General features: G+C 33.5%; 1 pseudogene; it reads left to right on the top strand.

Moving 5' to 3' along the window:
* Positions 1–2,323: 2,323 nt before the first annotated feature.
* LOC143058114 (uncharacterized) lies at positions 2,324–3,854 on the top strand (annotated as a pseudogene).
* The last annotated feature ends 9,725 nt before the right edge of the window (positions 3,855–13,579 follow it).

Raw genomic sequence — 13,579 nt, 5'->3', positions numbered from 1 at the left:
TCACGTATATTTTTTCATGTGAAATTCACATGAATTTTTAAAATAGAGTATTTCAAATAACATCTAAATTTTTAAATTTAATCAAAATCATGAAAAATATTAAAAAAAATTGTTGTAAATTTCACGTGAAATTCATGTGAAAAATTTCACATCAGATTCATGTGAATCTCAATTCACGTGAAATTCACATGCACATTTTCACGTGAGTTTCATGTATAAGCTCGATTGAGGTGAATCTCACGTGAAATTTTTCATGTGAATTTCATGTGAGATTCATGTGAAATTCATGTGAGTAAATTTTGCCTGTGTATCAATATACATGTGATTTTGAATAGACATTTTTACTTCACCTGTATGTACTACGTAACAGTTGTCACTTACATACTTAATGGTGCCATAATGAGGTATAGTTCCTTATTTTTAAGTGATTCATTTCTCAAAGCATTTTGTGCTCGAATAAAGAGTTTAAATAACCTATGTTTTAATGATGAGTAATTGATAACATCATATTATCAGGCACAGAAACAAAAATACTACTTTTGACAGTTTATAATGTGCGGCTATAGAAGTATATATTTTATTTTTTTTTTAAATTGAAAGAATGGTTATCTATATTTTCATGGTAATTTTGATAAACATTCTAACCATAAAATGTTCACTTAATAGCCTATCATATTCAGTTCAAAATAAATATACATTATTTTGATAATCTTGATTTTTTTTTTCAACAGATTTTTAGCTGGTTAAACAATGCAAATGTGTGATGGGTAACATGGATACTTCGGTTCCTGATAGGAACTCATGATCTTAAGGTGAGTATAAGATTAACACTGCATGTTTTAACTTCTTGTAAGTATGGTAAACGTATTTTGATGAGAGCATGCATTATTTTCATTTCGAGAAGACTTATGAGTTTTTAATATTGAGTAGAATTATTTTGTTGAATATTATATGTTTCCCTCTGTTTAGATATAGAAAGAAAGATTTGACGTGAGTGCCAAAGAGACAACTCTTCATCTAAATAACAATTTAAAAAGTAAACCATTATAGGTCAATGTACGGCTTTTTGTTTGTGTTTTGTTATATGGGTGGGGGTTGCTGTCCTATAAATGTTTATTCGTTATGTCTTTGTATCCATGTTTTTATGCTGTATATCTAATATGTGAAGAGTGAAGAGTATTTATTTATTATTAACTATCCGTGATTTTGATACTGACATGAACACTTTTGTCAGTAGGTTCCGTTTACAGCTAATTTCCAAATACATGTAGAGCAAGACTTCGGTAAGCTTTTTTGTTTTCTTTGTATATTGTATAAAATTGTAATTGGGATAGCCTCCAATCAAATGTAAATATAATATATATGTTTCACTATGTCGGAGTATATGTTGTTTGAAGAGGCCAATTGTTATTACAAAGCTTGATAAAATGTTTGTAGCCATCCAAAGTATTATTCTACAGGCATTAGGAAATCAGCTGTAAGCGTAAAACGATAATTAAGTATGGGCAATCAGGGTTGAATACAGAATATTTCAAAACTGATATTTCGTGAAGGCAATGACATGTAAATTAACAAAAAAGAAAACACACATGGTGCGCAGACAAATAAACACACCAAGAAACGTACGTACTTTGATATTCTCAATTTTAAATCACACTTTGGATATCCTTTATTTTATTCTGATTTACCTCGTGCTAAGTGTTCATTAACAATTTCTATTTATAATTTTCAGAGAATGTCAACGCTCAGAAACTATACTTGCATTTTGTGTTCAAAAAGACCAAAAACCAGAGACAGGCGGAAACTTATTGGACCCAACAATAAATCTCTACGTAAATGTTTACAACAGAAGTTTTTCATTGAACATGACAAAATTAATCACGCTAACAGTGTTATATGTAATAAATGCAGAATACGATGCTCTCGAGAAATTGACACAAATGTAAGATGCCCAATACAAACTACAATATCTGAATCAATTAATGATGACACGGAGTACGTCCCTCCAGCAAAGTATGCCAGATGTCATCCATGTAAATCTCCACCAAGTATCGCACTGCCTATACCATCAGCTGGAGGTGGCCACTCGCAGTGTGTTGTGTGTAAACGCCGGGGCCCAAAGATAGTAGTTGTCCCAACAAACGCTAGATTTAATATTTTTTTGGATAAACTCATTATACTCACAGTTGGTGCCAGATGTTGTCCTGGACACTTGTGCAATGAAATATCTTTACCTGATGCACTTGACAGAACTTCGCATTCGCAGTCCTCGTCCATTTTTAACCGTACTGATTTAATGGACCTTATTACGCAAATCCGAGATATGGCCTTGAGAGGAAGCAAGCGGCGAATTGGCTTTGACACAGAAAATGCCCTTACAAGCTCAGACATTTTAAATCTTACAGGCCTTTCTAAGGATAACTTTAATGATCTATGTTCAATTGTCCAAAAGGGTAATTTACGGGATTCTCGGACTCGTAGTGTCCGGACTTGTATTGGAATATTTCTAACCAAATTGAAGTCCGGTTTATCAAATAAACTTCTATCAACACTTTTTAATCTTGGTAAAGATTCTGTAAGACGTGCTATTGCATCAGCTAGAAAATACTTGTCTGAAAATTTTGTTCCATCTAATCTAGGATTTAATCATATAAGTAGGGAAGAGGTTATAACATCGCATACTCGACCTCTAGCGCAATCACTGTTCGGAAAAGGAATGTATCCAGCAATTATAGAAGCAGATGGCACTTATATCTATATCCAGAAAAGTTCACAATTCAAGTTCCAACGTAAATGTTATAGCATGCACAAACATCGAATACTGGTCAAACCAATGGTCTTTGTAACAACTTCTGGTTACATTATAAGTGTAATTGGGCCTTACTATAGCGACGGAAAAAACAACGATGCACAAATAATGAAGCACATCATCCAACATGACATTGAAGAATTTAAGGAATGGGTGGCAGAGGATGATATTATGATTGTTGACCGTGGTTTTAGAGATGCACTTGACTTACTGCAAGAAATGGGTATTCAAACAAAAATGCCAGCTTTTAATAAAAAAAGGGGAGTCTCAACTTCCAGTTGAAGACAGCAACGTAACAAGACTTGTTACGAAAATCCGTTGGGTGGTAGAGTCCGTTAATGGCCGCATTAAATCGTGGAAATATCTTGATAGAGTTCTACCAAATAGCCAAATTCCATTTGTGTCTGATTATGTTAACATTGCCTGTGCAATCATGAACAAATATTGGCCAAAACTTAATACAGGGGACTCAGAGCAAGATGAACAATTGGCGTCTAAAATGCTTTATCTTTCAAAGCAAAAAAACTTACTTCATGAGAAAATAATAGAGGAAGGCCTTGACAAACGTTCTTGTAAATGGCAAAAGATTGATGCTTCATCCGCCCCTTCTTTTCCCCGATTATCAGAAGAAGATATAAGAAATATTACTGTTGGAGTCTACCAACTTAAACTTGCTCCAAGTTATACCAGAGAACACCTAGATGACGATGGTAATTATGAAGTTTTTACATGTGACCATGAAGAGAATCTTTTGTGTGCTAAAATTCAGTCAAGACATATATCATCAAAATGCTATCGTGTATGGGTTAAATATTATGACATTAGTGTCGTGGGTTGGTATTGCCAATTCAAAGCCGGAAGTCGTGTTGTAGGAACCTGCTCTCATGTTACAGCCTTAATTTGGTATCTTGGTATTGGAAAGTATACGGATAAATTTTTTGAAAACTGTCGAGATTGGAGCAAATATCTGCTGGACGCTCGTAACCTACCAGATCCAGTTACCGTTGACGAAAGTGACAACGAGGAAGCAAATGATGAAGAGTGAATGACATGAAAATTCATAATTTTTGATTTGGAAGAAATGACAAAACGTTCCATTCCTTTTTTAATCATATACTTTACAATGTATGATATTTTTTCACATTGATATGCCTATAAATGTTGAACTAACTGCATCCTCCGATTTGAAATAATAGTTGTTAGTTTTCTCGATTCCTTTTGATATAAAATTGTACTTCTACAAAGTTAAATCTGTTATCAGGAAATGTGTCTGGTGTACAAGTGTACTCTATGGTTTTATGTATACTGTATATGAAAAAAAACCAATCCATGTTCTTTAAACCTTACAGAAAGGCAGTTCAATTAATGCACGGGTTGAAATGACTGAAATCTTATATATTTTAATCACCTAATCCGTTCCTATGACCGTCCGTTTGTCAAAAATATATTTTCTTAAACATTTTTTTTCTCTCAAAAACTAATATTCATGTCACAATGTCTTCATCTTTTGTCATGCAGTGGCCAAATGTATCAAGTTGTAGTTTGTGTGTTTTTTCGAATCTCTCAGACAATAACTTCATGTTTTCTGATATGTTGAGTTACTAGTTTAACATAGTTCTCCATATACATGTTTTTCATATGACTACATGTATTTGCAATTAATTGTAAGATATGACAAATAAGTACATATAACTGATTAAAACTTATGTTCATGATAAAGCATAATGACAGTGTATGTTCTTTATAGCTTGTGACTTTAGTATTAAGAGTATATCCATTCCTTACTCGTGGAAAATTGGGGACTGCAGAAAATAAAGAATAATTTGTCACATAATGCAGAATTAATAAACATTTTACTAGATTCTTTGAAACAAATACTAAATGCATATACCTATTGTTAATTCTATTTTCAGTGCAGATGTCCACATTTAATAGGATTCTATAAAAGTTCTAAGAGAAAATTGAGATAGATAACGACCCAATTACAAATCAATTGATTAAAAAACAGATTCATTTTTTTTTCGAACAAGTATATTTTGTTCCAGGTAGATCTGATTCGTTTTCTGAGCAGATCTTCTAGGCAACTTAGAAAAATAATCTTGGTTTAAGAGTATTTTAGAAAGAATCATTAAAAAACAATGTCAATATCTAAAACTTTAAATTCAAAAAATTTTCCTTTGCAAAAATTAAGTGTCTTCAAGTGTATCAAGTGTAAAATATTTAGAGAGAATAATCATTTTGAAATGGTTATATAGAATTTTATAGGACAATTCGTGTTTTTCCAATGGAAATAGGACCTATTACTGACATTTTGATTTGAGTCAAAAAGTTTCTGAAATATTCCTGAAAAAAAAATTATCCAGAGGTCTTAAAAGAAGTTTAAGAAAATTATATTGTCCAACAATTTAACATCCAAGCTAGCTGAAAACGCTTATCTAGGATTTGACTATTTTAGGTATGTTTCTGTTGCCATAGCAACGGTAACTATGGTATTGTAATAATAATGAATTATAAACAAATTTTATGAAATAGCATTTGTACAATGTATGAGTTGAAAAATAACATTTCCCTTATCAATTGAATGTTAAACCAGGACATGCTACTATAAAATTTCAAAACAGCTACAAATAAAAATATTCCATGAAAAAAGACGATTTTTTTACTTATTTGTCATCAGTTTTAAATGTTTTTTACGCAAAAACGGCTTGAGATATGGACAAAATCTTTTCTGTTCTATAAAGTGGATTGTTAAGGCATGATTTTCAGAAAAAATGAATTTGTTCTAGGCTTGGGCCGATTTTGGCTCTTATTGCCCCTACTGTAAGATCTAGTTCAAATATTTATAGTTTTTCACTTGCTTTCCATCAAGACTATAATTAACGCATCCAAATCACCCACCATGACATCATTTTGTCCAATCACAGAAAGGATTTTCGAGCATGCGTATTCTGTTTCCATAGTAAAGCGTCCTTGTTTTCAAATGACACAAACCGAAACTATACCGACTACGTCGGAAAAAATGAAAAAGTAAAATTATTTAAACAAAATGCATTTGACTAACAGGTCGAAAACTGATATTCTTTAACCCTGCTGACTGCCTTGGCGATTGCCAAATTAAACTGATCACACGATGTAACAAAATGGATCTTAACATGTACCAATTATCAGGTTATCCGCATGTTGATATTGTAAAATATCAGCTGCGAACTAATAATATGAAGCTTTTTGTCGAGTGAGCGTAGCAAAAAAAAGCCTTCAAATAATGTCAAGCAGCTGATATTTTATAATATCGATATGCAGATAATCTGATAATCGATTTATCGGGCTATATTTGCATGTTATAGAAGTGTTTTCTTTGTTTCACCAGCACACAAAAGATGACTTGATAAGTTCGGGTCAAAGTTATCAACGTCGGTTCAAACATTATGACGTCGCTGATATGTCCGGGTCAAAGTTTTTCCCACAAACATAAGGTGTCAATAGTTTATTTTTGTACACCAAATCCGGATTTCCATAATAAATGTTTCTTCATTGATGTTAGGGATCGAATTAAACGACATTTGGAAGGCAATATAATTTATCCTCATTTAAGATAGACTCTTGAATTTAAAGAATCAATATAGGATGAACGGATCATATAAACCGGAGGAAAAATATGATAATGCCCAAACGAAAAAATATAAACAAGTCTACATTCTATATATATATTTAGCGTCATCTTGTAGGTAACGAATAAGTATCGGTATATTGTCTTTGGATGTATGTGTTGACCTAAAAAGGCGTTGGCATGCCCAGTTTTTTTTTTTTATCGAATTTTAGGATAATCTAAATTTAAGTGAAAAGTATGAAAGGATACTAAAAGCCAATCAAACTAAATGCAACATTTATAACATGTGGGGGAAAAAAAGCTAATAGTAAAAGAAACGAGAAAAAAACCAGATTCCGTTTACAAAACATTATGTATATGTTCCGGACCATATGAGTATTTGGACCATATGAGTATTTGGACCTTATGAGTATTTGGACCATACGCGTATGGTCCGACCGTACGCGTATGGTCGGGGTAATTAACACTCTTTTACAGTTTACTTTTAAACTCTTCTTCTTATATGGTATGTGCTGAACGACCTATCTTCCACCTGTCATTAAAAATTCTTAATTAACCAATAATATCGAATTCATTTGTCTCAGGAGCACTATTTCAGCAATTCAAGCCAGACTAAATTCATAACGCTTATATGACGGAGCTATTCGAAGCTCATATTCAGCCTCTTAGACAGGAACCATTTGATTTTCGGGGGGTGGGGGAGGGGCAATGTTTTTTTTTTGAAAAAAAACCGTTTGTTTCCAGTTTTTGGAGAAAAAAATAATTTGTTTTTGATTCTGAGAAAAAAAATATTTTTGTTTCACCCTCAGCTGCCACTGTATGTAATGCTAAAGTTGAAAGAAAAAAATTGTTTTCGAGTTGTCGGTAAAAAAATGTGTCCAGAAAAAAAACATACCCCCCCCCCCCCCCCCCCCCCCCCCAGAAAATCAAATGGTTGCTGCCTTATAGATACATATACGCAATTGGCATGTGATTTATTACTTACATTCAGATACTGGGATATTTTCCTGGAAGCAGAAGACATTCAGCTGTCAAAAGTTAGAGTAGAACGAGATGGAAATTTGTCTCTTCCTTGAGATCGTCATCTCAAATGTAACATTATATTTTTGTAACCAACCTTACCGCACGAAGGTCACTCATCACTCGCAACTTACATAAGAGATGGTATGGCATTGGTTCTATGTCCCAATGAATTTCTATAGCGCACATAGCAGCACATGTTTTCGACACTACGACACGAACAACTCTATAAAGTCTGCCGAAAGGGAACGTTGCACAGAGACTACAGCTTCCATCAAAGTGTATTAGATTATAGAGCGGAGAAGTATTCCTGACTGGAAAACTTTGACAAATCCCATAAGATATTAATTAATGTGAGCCTTATATAGTCAGAACATTTGTTAATTCCGAAATTGTCAAAGTTATTTATACCAACACTGTTCATGGCTACCGTAACTTGTTCAGCACTCAAGAGAAGGATATACCCAATGCCTTAAACTTTGACACGGAGTTTAGGGAAATGTGAAAGAGTGGAAGAACAATCATACGGACCTCTTATACAATTGTAACTGTTCTGTGAACAAATATTTGAAAAAAAACGCCAATTTCAAGAATAAATAGATAATAAACATTTTCGAGATAGTTCATTTAAAATTGATATCAGAAAATGTCTGTATCTAGAATTTAACCTTAATAGTTGTATATTTCTTCAAATTTTGAAAGTATGGAAGAAAAAAATAAGAACATAATTTGATCTTTGACCTCATTTTATTCAAAATTGTTACCACATTTCTTGTTGACGACATCGATATTTCAATAGTACTCATTTTTCCGATGCCAATGATATATAATATATAAAAAATAATAGGTATTTTCGTTTTGGATACTGACTATATCATGTGGAATATCTAGACGAGCCCGTTTATTGAAACGTTTATTATGTAATTTGAAAAAAATTATTATACCTGTATGGTCCAAATACTCATATGGTCCGGCCCGTTAATAACCAAACGAGTATTATACTCGTATGGTCCGACCATACGCTTATGGTCGGTCCATATGAGTATACGTGTACAGTCATGACCATACACGTATGGTCCAAATACTCATATGGTCCGGAACATAAACATAAACTAAGAATTGCGTACTATTGCATTTACCTCAAAATAAGTATGTCATTCAAGTCTCAGTTCCCAAGGGGAAACATAGACATGTGTGTTCGAAAAAATTTTGAAAGGAAAATCTAAATTTAAATATTTAGATATAAGAGTAAACTATTATAGGTTTAAGTGCGTTTTGGCTCACACCGAACAGCAAGCTACAAAGGGCCCCACAATGACAAGTTAACTCTTTAGTGGAGTAATCAAGCCAACCATTTTTCAACTTTAATGGACCACCCGACCTTCAGGCTAAATAAAAAATTTTGGAAAGAGAAATGTTTCTTCATTAATTTATTGCCTAGTCGAAAGAATACACCTTATCGCTCTTCCCGGCTGACCCTGCCGCTTGAACTTTTGAAGCATACAACAATCACTTTTTCATTATGGCGTCAGCTATTTTGTTTTATGACGTCATACTTTTACGGGAACCTGTGTGATATTCAGTAATGGCGGACAAATAGCGATAAGGTGTATTGAAATAAGGTGCAATTTTTTTTTAAAATAAGGTAAAAGGTTAGTGATTGAGTTTTTCACTATTGTCAACTTATTTCACAAGAGGTTATAAATAGTCTTTAAAACATGCATAAATAATGTGTTGGGGTTAAACATGTTAGCGGGGTCCCAACCCTCCCCCTTACCTGGGACAGTGGTATAACAGTACAACATAAGAACGAACTATAAAAATCAGTTGAAAAAGGCTGAACTCATCAGATGGACAAAAATATAATTGGACGTGGCCGGGTTCTTGTACATCCCGACAACAAAAAGACACTGGGACAAATCTGAGAGTACTCGCAGTTATCTGACAGCTATTTCAAAGCCACTAAAAACTAATAGCAAAAATCATGCATCTAAGATTAAACTTCAATCGGTACACATCCAACATCCAATGGATTTAGTGTAAAGACGTCATAAACAGTTAGAGAAAAACATGACCTTGTGCAATGCCAAGTTACAGGTATCGACAGATTGTAGATCCATGAATATGTATATAACATATTAGTAATATTTAGTTTGCTTTTAATTTACTAATATCAAAATCAATATGTATACCAATAAAACAATATTCAATGATCTTATTACAGTATTGATTTAGAAACCTTTAAGAATAAGTTTGTTTAAAGGAACGATAAGTTTACAAGGATCATTTCTAAATTTCCGGACACGGTTAACAACATTTCCGTAAAAATGAGGATGTGCTTCTCCGTTTCAAATAAGTTTTCTACAACCAAGGTACAACCAAACTTCAAAACCAAATTTGTATATCTATGGGAAATTTAGTAAAGGTTTAAAGATATTTATGGTAAAGATATCCCTGATTAAATAATTTACCAGTAATACATAGATTGCGTTCGTTAAAATCATAAAACGTCACAACAGACATGGACATAGTAAACGAGCTGTGAAATATAAACACCGTAAGATGGTGCTAAAGGAACATCACCATCTAAAATGGAAAATTGACAATAGGGAACGAAAAATCGTCCCTTTTGTCGTAAATTTAAGTGTGGAGTTTCCCGTTTAAAACCGATATATCTTAATCCAGGAAAGGACAGTTATTACCGTATAAATTTGATTTATTTAAAGTAAGTTCCTTGGGTAATTTCAGCAGTATATTGAGAAAACTCTTGATTATTTAACGAAAAAATATCATCAAAATAATGGTAAGTGCTGTTGAATTAATCAATTAAATGCAATTTTTCAGTCTTTACTGAGTTGTGTCATAAACTGTCACAGTGATTCGTTACAGTACAAAAACGAGTCTGCTATTAAAGGGGCACAATTACTGTCCCATAGGAAACCTACAACCTGTCCATCAACTTTGTTGCCGAAACGTACATAAATATTATCAAGAGAAAATTAACAGCTTCAACCATCTCATCAATTCATTATTTTTATTTTTACATCGCATGAACTTCTAAAGATATATTTCTGAATTTTACGGCATTTATAAAAAGAATCGAGGTCAATTTGATTTTTCTTTGATGTATATTTATTGCCAGTCACAAATACTTCACATGGCAATTAAATCAAATGAGTTTAATGATGGACAAAAGCTTCATCGTATATTCTAGCTCTATGAACATTTTAGCTTTTATGTGTCTTTGCCTTACAAAAGCACACATGCATCTCTTAGAAAGAGTGGTGGTATGGGGTGTTTTAACAAACAAAGGGCATGACAACCTTCAAAACCTGACAGCAGTCATCGTTTTCATCGTCGTTTTCTTCCGATATTGCTCGGTGAGTTAAATAGTTTTTACAACCATCAGACCCTTCACATGAACAAATATTGGTATACGCGGATTTCTGTTGGTTGCAATTGCATAAACAGTTGTTATTGCAAGCTGGTTGCCCTTGCCCGTATACGTACAAACAAGGTCTTAAAGGAAATCTACTGACATTGGTCCCTCAAAGAAAACCGAGAGCAAACCGTTTTTACCCTCTTACCAACCAGGGTTGGAAAGTATGATCACTGGTTTAGCAATATGAGAGTTTTTCCAAACTTGCGTTTCAAGTATTGCACGTGGGATTTGCCGTAAAAACGTGTTTTCACTTGGGGGAATTTTCACAAGACTGGCATCCTTTGTGGCGGCAATCTCCACCCTTAGCTTGTTAATATCATCATAATGATACCTCAACTTTTCCTTCTGATCATCCAGTAAGGGCGACAAATGCACTTCCAATGTTAACGGCGATCCCTAATCTCTCGTTTGAAAACTTATTGGAATTGGCATAACTTTTTTGGAATTTTGGTCATCAGTGCTCTTCAACTTTATACATGTACTTGATTGGCTCTCTACCTATTTTGATCCGAGCGTCACTTATGAATCTTATGTGTAGACGAAACACGCGCCTGGCGTATCAAGTTATAAGCTTTTTTGATAAATATGATCATAACTTGGAAGATTGAAAGAAGAGTGAATTTCCTCTTCAAGGAGATAAATTTTATCATATTTCCACATGTCATGGTAACATTTCCACATGGTACCACCATCGTGGAACTGAGCTGAAGGTATGGATATCTCAATATCCTGACTACAGACTCATGAGGGTTTATAAATGTTTAAACAAAGTCACCTGATTTACACTTGAGTTTTGAGGTCTTGATCGTATCATCGAAAGTATTGAGAGGAGACTTTGACATTGGACTGTATAAGACATTGGTTTAAGACTCATTAAAGCAGCCTTCCACAAAATATGTAACCCTCTAGTTGCCACTTTCAAGAGATTTGAGAAGAGAATTATGAACATTTATTGAGTAGTAGAAATACTATAAGTTATATGGTTTGCTACTGACCCCCTACGCAGGGTTACTCACTCTCTATAGATTCGTACGGGGTCAGTAGTGAACCGTATATCAAATTTATCGCACGCAAGACCTTTTGCCTTTTTGTAGAAAAATAAACAATGAAATACAACAACATCAATAGACGACGTCGCCATTAACAGTAAGACGTGACGTTATGAGCTCTTTATGGAACTCATGCGAGCCTTTGATGATTCGTTTTGATACTGAAATACAACTCTAGCCATGGAGTAAAATGTATTTTTACCAACGATTGTTTTAGCATTCAAGTCAATATTTTCTGCTCTCTCCTGTATAATACGACCACCTTTTCTAAATATAGCAATTCCATTAGGTACATAGGACATGTCTTGGATTTTACCTATTTCCAAATTTGGTAAACTAGTCCGATATCTACGCACGTTAAAAAAGGATGCACACAAACCATGAGAGATTGGTTTTTCAATAGAATAATTAGAGCAAAATTCATGGTGTTACTGTAATGCCAAAGCAAGATGAAATGCGGTTAACAGATTTATGTTTAAAGCAAGTATGCATTCAGTTATTGCAAGAAATTTTCGCAGTTTGTCGACAGGAAGTTTAGAAACATTACTACTATCATTCAATGAGCATCAGAAAAACAAGGAGGTCCATATCTTTATTGAACTATACTGCAAAGTTAAAAATCCTTATTAAAGTTAATTTATAAAAAATATTGACTTGGAATGGCTTCAAAACTTTACAAAAGGAAGTTTAAAACATTTTAATTAGGAAAATCATGAAATTATCAATGTATTCTACATTTCGAAATGTTGTAACCACTACCTTTTTCTTGATCTGTCACTCCGCTACTACAATAACCCAAATGTGATTTACCCTTTAAGAAGGAAAGTATTCAATTTCTTCACGTTATTTGTACAGGAAACTCTTTTCGTTCATTTGCTGAGCTTTTAATTTTTGACTAGCAAAATCAACCACTTGCGCATGATGTAACGGGAAAGTGTTGACTTGTTCTCCTTTGCATTTCTCTAAGCTTCTCTAATAAACAACGATTCATATAATTTAAATGCTTTATTTTTTCCTATCTAAAACACCTGTAACTAGTTAACAATGCAGTTACAATTATAAAAGAGATAAATAGTCAAATTCACTTGTGTGTGAGTACCTGGTTAGATTGATATATCAAGCTCCATAATTTAGATAAAATATAATAAAATAATTCAACAAGTGTCGTCTATGTTCTAAAGTTCACTCTCCCTGACCCCGAAAGCGTACGTATTTCGAAACCCAGACGAGTTCAGAGGCCCGGCCGGTCTACAGTGTAACCGGTATCTGTACAAGCAAAGACTTCACAATTTTCACACACAAACTTCAAAATTTGAAGTGAAAATGAAGAATAAGGACTTTGAGTTGATGTGTAAGTCTTGAAGAGTTAAACCAGGCTCTTTTGATCAATAAGTTTTAATCATGACATTTGTATTTTAGAGAGTAACAATGAGGTTTGTCTACTGAATTCTCACGGTCACGTGACTCTATTGTTGCTGATAGACTGTGAGTCAACCCATGACATGCTTTTCAACTGTGTGTTTTTATGATTTGATGGTTGATTTTGTATTCATTTTTTTTTTTTTTTTTCGTAGGTTAAAAGTTCGTTGAGAACTTTCTATTGATGACAATACGGTATGAATGTTGTTCATTGTTGAAAAGCGTACAGAGAT

Source organism: Mytilus galloprovincialis, chromosome 14, assembly GCF_965363235.1.
Source record: "Mytilus galloprovincialis chromosome 14, xbMytGall1.hap1.1, whole genome shotgun sequence".
NCBI lineage: Eukaryota > Metazoa > Mollusca > Bivalvia > Mytilida > Mytilidae > Mytilus > Mytilus galloprovincialis.
Note: the sequence above shows the minus strand (reverse complement) of the source record. Positions and strands in the feature narration are given on the sequence as shown.